Below are 6000 nucleotides of genomic sequence, written 5' to 3'. Positions count from 1 at the left end.
CACTTCCTCCTTTTCTGGGATAACGAAATTGGTTGATTTATTTTATTGTCTTAATCTTGTTTTGTTAATTTGATGTGTTGTGTTGTATTGTTTTCCTTATTTTTTTTCTTTTCTTTTTTCTTTTATTTTTCTTTTGGAAAAATAAAAAATATTATTAAAAAAAAAGAAAACATGTATTGATGATTCTGTGCAATGTATTGATGATCCCCCCCTCCCGCCGCAAAAGGCAATCAGGGGCCCCGGGCCAGCGTTAAGCGATGCCTCCCCGCCGCCGCAGAAGGCGAGCAGGCCGCACTAGAAGCCCCGCTGGGACTCAGGTCAGCAGCCAGTGGCAGAGCAGTCAAGCTCCCTCCCACGCTGCGGACAAAAAGACGAAAAGGCCGCAACATGACCAACCGAGCACGCCAAAAATGCGGCCTAGCCTGGCGGAGGGGCCAAATCTCTCCCCCGCCCCCCATCCAGGCAAAGCAAAGAAGGCCGGCTACTTACCTCAATCCAGCCGCCTGGACACGCTCCTGATATTGATCCTGATTCTGGAAGGAAGAACAGGAAAAGAGGCTTGAGCAACGGAGTCATCCTCTTTTCTTTTGGCCTTAGACCCACCCCCGGCCGGCGGTCCATTGTCCTCCCTGGCCAAGGGCAGGTCAAAGGCCGGATCAAGCAGGTAGGTGATACCCACCCAGGTGAGCCCCGCTCGGTGCTGCAAACCCCGCCCACCTGTGGGGAAGGGAGGGTGGATATTCTGGGATATGGTGCAAAAGTTTTAAAAGTTAATGTCGCCCCATGCTCAGAGTTCATACTGCTATTTGAACCTGTTGCGCAACAATAAAGGCTCTAAGTCTACTGACTGCTGTTTTGCTCCAAATTACTTGGCTGGGATTTCCTTCTTTTACTGACCACATGGACCAGTGGGGGACTTGTACCCCAACGAGCTGGGCTGCTGAGTAGTCTCTCAACCCAGAGTTTTCTTTAACAGAGGCCATATAAAGTTCCTTTCCCCATTTGTCAGGAGCCTGATCTCCATTTGGGGTTCCTCCTTCCGCACCCCAAGGTTCCTCCAATGCCTTGGGAAAGGAAACTGATGCAGGCTCTGGTTGCTGCCCAGGGCCCTGCAGGGGATTCAGGCTGGGGGGGGGCTGTCTCTTCCTCTGGCCATTGCAGCCCCCAGGAAGCCTTGGGAGGAGGCAGGAGACCTTCAGGAGACAACAGCCAGGCTCGGTCCTCCAAAATGGCTTCCTCTTCTGAAGCCGCTTGCCTGGCCTCTTCCAATGGAGAGGCCTCCTCTGTTGGGCAAACATGGCGAGGAAAGAGGCTGCCCTGCGGAGGCAAAGCCATCATGGCAGGAAGGCTGCTGTGGATACCCCGTGAGTGCTGGCACCCAAAGGTGCCACCCTCCTTCAGCCAGGAGGAGAAACCCCAAGACCGTGGGACCCATGTGGCCCACAGGGGAGCCATGGCATCTCTGGGAGCGGCTGGGGCCTCCAGAAGATACAACATGGTGTTCCTGCCTATTTCAGAAAAGGGCGGGAAATGCCATATCCTGGCCCTGCAACCTCTGTGGGCTCCTCCTGGCCATGGGGGGGGGACGCAGCTGACCCCCAAACAATGGGGGAAAGAGGAACAGGAAGAGAATGAAGGAGAAATGAAGAAGAAGCTGGGAGGGGGAGCAGCCAAGACTCAGGAGGAAAACTCCCTCAGGAAAGTGGGTGCAGATTCAGATGTCTCTGTGAAAGGAGTCACAGCACTGCACGGGCAAAGACCCCCCAGCTCATGCTGGAAAGAGGGAGTGCGCATTCCAGTTCACATCACAGATAATATTATTAGGTTAAACCGTCCGAATATCCCTCCTCCAGCTCCTATTGGTTAAGAAAATACACTTTACAGGCTTCCCGCAAGGCCTTCTTCGTTTTTGCTCCTTAATATGTTCTCCCACCTGTTACATACATTACCTGGTCATTCAAATTAGCCATTTCTCCAGAATTCCTCCACTTCAAGAATCATAACTGTCAACTTTTCCCTTTTCTTGCGAGGAATCCTATTCGGAATAAGGGAATTTCCCTTAAAAAAGGGAAACGTTGACAGCCATGTTCAGAATCCACACACACTTTTCTTTCTTGGCTTTCCAAGTGAAGCAGATCCCTTCAGGAAACTCCCAGCAAAAGGGTCCCTATTTGCATCACCTGCAGTTACACGCAGAGGTTTGTGAACCCTTGTATGTGTGAATGCACTTATCCCTGTGCATTTAGAAGAGCATGGCATTAATTTCGTGAGATCCGCACACTGATCCCATCACTTTTGGCAGCACTGCTGTGCAGCCCCACCCGAGGCTGGCTTACTCAGAAGTAAGTCCTACTCTCCGATGCAGGCAGGCATGGTCATTTCTTTTCTCTTCCACATCTGCCCCCCCCCCTTGAGTCTCCCCCACCCAAAGGATCGCGTGGGCGTTTCATTCCTTGCATGGGACACTTTCTCCTCTATTTTTCCTGGGATGAAAAGCGGCTGCAGAAGCAGGAAAATCCGCTTGGCGGGGGGAAGAGATCATTTTCGGGGGGGGGGAATCTCCTGGCCGGGAAGCCGCCCCTCCTTCCTCCCCCCCCCCACTCGCTGAGCTGGGGGGTTTTCCCCCGGGGGGTGTCTTGATGGAGCCATCTCTGAGCCCAAGACACCTCCTGCCACTGCGCAGACCTTCGCCTCTTCTCCATCCCAGTGAAATATACTCAGAGTCGCAAAGTGATTTCATGCTCTTTATTCAGCTCATAGTGGTGAGGAGGAATGAATAAAAGTCCCCTCACAGTATCTGCTTTATATACACTATTTACACAATGGGCTGCACATGATTGGCTAATTCCGGAATTCTACTGTAAGCCAATCAGGTTGTGGATTCACTTCTATCTGGAGCATGATTGGGTGGTTCCTGCCAACCAATCATACTGCTGTATTGTTCTAGGACCAATCAGACTGCCGCATTCTGAATCCTATTGTTGTAGGACTAATCAGACTGCTGCAATTTGGATCCTATTGTTCTAGGACCAATCAGACTGCTGCAGTTTGGATCCTATTCAACTCAGTACATAACACCCCTCCCCTCTAAGTTCCAGTCCTGCCCGGGAGGTCACATTCATAGTCCTCAAGGTATGCCGGCGGCCTACGTGTGCGTTGCGGCCTGGGGTGTTCCCTGGTCCGGGCTCCAGGTTCTGGCTCGTGTTCCAAGGATGCTGGCTGTGATGGGGCTGTTTGGTCTGGTGCAACCGGCTCGCTCGGGCATGGTTCTGGTTCCGGTGTCCTTTCGGCCTCGCGGGTCCTCTCTGTATTTACTGATTCTGCCTCTCCTGCTGGCCCCTCCTGCTCTATGGGCCTCACTGCCCCGCTGTTCCCTTGGGACTCCTCTGACCTGTCCTCCTCCTGGGTTTCTCCCGGGAATCGTCGCCGTATCTGGTCGCAGTGGCGGCGCCAGCATTGTCCCCCATCCGTTAGCACCTCGTACGACACGGGGCCAGTGACCCTGGTGACTGTGGCGGGTACCCATGCTGGGCCTGCCCCAAAATTCTTTGCGTACACTGGGTCCTGGGCCTCAAAGGTCCGGGGGTTCCTGCCTTCCCCCACCACTACCTCATCCTGAGCTCTATCGGGGTGAAGGCGGTCCAATCTGATTGCAAGGCGCCGACCCATTAGTAGTTCAGCGTTGCTCCGGCCAGTCGTTGAGCTGGGGGTGCTGTGCTGTGCTAGAAGGAATGTGGCAAGGCGGTACTCCCAGTCCCCTTGCATCATGCGGCGAAGGGTGTCCTTGGTGGTCCGCACCATGCGTTCTGCTTGGCCATTGGTGGCAGGGTGGAACGGCGCCGAACGGATGTGGCGGATGGCGTTCTGTGCTGTGAAGGTTTGGAATTCTCCTGACGTAAATGCAGTCCCGTTGTCTGAGACGAGAGTGTCAGGGAGCCCGTGGGTTGCAAACAGCCTGCGTAGTACCCGGATGGCTGCGGATGTAGAAGTGGACGGTACCAGTGCGACTTCCAGCCATTTGGTGTAGGAGTCCACCACTATGAAGAATGTTTTCCCCTGAAAGGGGCCAGCGAAGTCCACATGCAGGCGTGACCATGGTGCTCGGGCGGACTCCCAGGACTGGACTGGGGCCCTTGGGGGATCTGGGCGTGATTCTTGGCAGGCCTGGCAGTGTTTGACCCAGGCCTCTATCTCTCCGTCGATCCCTGGCCACCACACATAACTCCTGGCAAGGGCCTTCATTCTTACTACCCCTGGGTGTGTCTCGTGTAGGGCTGTGAGGACCCTTTTGCGGAGGGGCTGGGGAACAACGACCCTGCTTCCCCATAACAGGCACCCCTTGTGGGCTGACAGTTCATGTTTGCGGGTTGTGTAGCCAGCGAATTCTGGCCCAGGGCTGCTGCTGGGCCATCCCCTCCACACCCAGTCCAGGACCCGGGAGATGACCCTATCTTTCTTGGAATGGTGTGCAACTTCTTGTGGCTGAATGGGGCGGTTGGGAAGCAGCTCCAGGCTCATAACCTCTTGTGCAGGTGCTGGGTCAGGGCCTGTTTCCGGTAGTGGTAGCCTGCTGAGGGCGTCCGCATGGCCCATTGCCTTCCCTGGGCGGTGAATCAGTGCATACTGGTAGCTGGCAAGGAAAATTGACCACCTGAGGACGCGAGGAGACAGCACTTGGGGGGTCTGCTTTTCGGGGGCAAACAAGCCAAGCAACGGCTTGTGGTCAGTCACCACGGTGAAGGGCCGCCCGTACAAGAAATCATGGAATTTTTTTACTTCCTTCACGATTGCCAGACCCTCCTTGTCGATTTGCGAGTAGTTCCGCTCGGTTGCATTGAGTGTCTGGGAAAAGTATGCCACTGGTACCTCTCTTCCATCCGGGAGTTGGTGTCCCAGGACAGCGCCAATGCCATAGGGTGAGGCGTCGCATGCTAGCACCACCGGCAGCCTCTCGTCGAAGTGTGCCAAGACTGAGTTTGAGACAAGCAAGTCCTTGACTGCCTGGAATGCAGCCTCCTGGCGCTGGCCCCACACCCAAGTGGCCCGCTTGTCCAGGAGTCTGTGTAGGGGCTCTGCTACCGCTGCCTTGTGGGGAAGGAAGGAATGGTAAAAGTTCGATAGTCCCAAGAAGGCCTGAAGTTCAGTCTTGCTCTTGGGCGCTAGGGCATCACAAATGGCCCGTACCTTGTCCCCAGTCGGGTGGACCCCTTCTGCGTCCACCATAAATCCCAGAAAGTCCACCTGAGGCACTCCTAGTAGACATTTTTCCCGCTTCACCTTGAGACCTGCCGTCTGGAAACGGTGCAGAACGGTGCGGAGGCGGTCCTCAAACTCCTCTGGTGTGGGCCCGGCAATCAGCACATCATCGAAGAAGGGGGTGACGCCAGGAATCCCTTTAAGGAGCGAGTCCATTAGATTCTGGAATATGCCTGGTGCCACACTGACACCGAATTGCAGCCGCTTTACCCTGAACGCTCCTCTGTGCGTCACAATTGTCTGTGCCTCTGCTGTGGCCTCATCTACTGGCAGCTGTTGATATGCTTGGGCCAAGTCCAGCTTGCCAAAAATTTTCGACCCAGCCAGGGTGGCAAGGACATGGCTGACTACTGGCACTGGGTATGCATGGGCCGTGAGGGCCTTGTTTATGGTACATTTGTAGTCTGCGCAGATGCGGACCGAACCATTAGGCTTGACAGGTGTGACGATTGGGGTTTCCCAGGGGGCATTAGGCACCGGCTCCAGCACTCCTTGCTCCACGAGCCAGTCCAATTCCTCGTCTATACGGGGTTTCAGGGCGAACGGGACCCGGCGGGCCTTGAGCCTGACCGGTCGTACTGCGGGGTCAAGCTGTAGAGCAATGGGGGGGCCCGTATACTGTCCCAATTTCCCATCGAAAACCCCTGGAAATTCCTTGCAGATGGCGTCCACGTCCACTTGTAAGGTGGTGTGGTTCACCCCGGTGATGGCTAGCCCCAGTGGTCCAAACCATGCCAATCCCAG

This window comes from Podarcis muralis, chromosome 12 (genome assembly GCF_964188315.1).
Source record: "Podarcis muralis chromosome 12, rPodMur119.hap1.1, whole genome shotgun sequence".
Lineage (NCBI taxonomy): Eukaryota > Metazoa > Chordata > Lepidosauria > Squamata > Lacertidae > Podarcis > Podarcis muralis.
Note: the sequence above shows the minus strand (reverse complement) of the source record.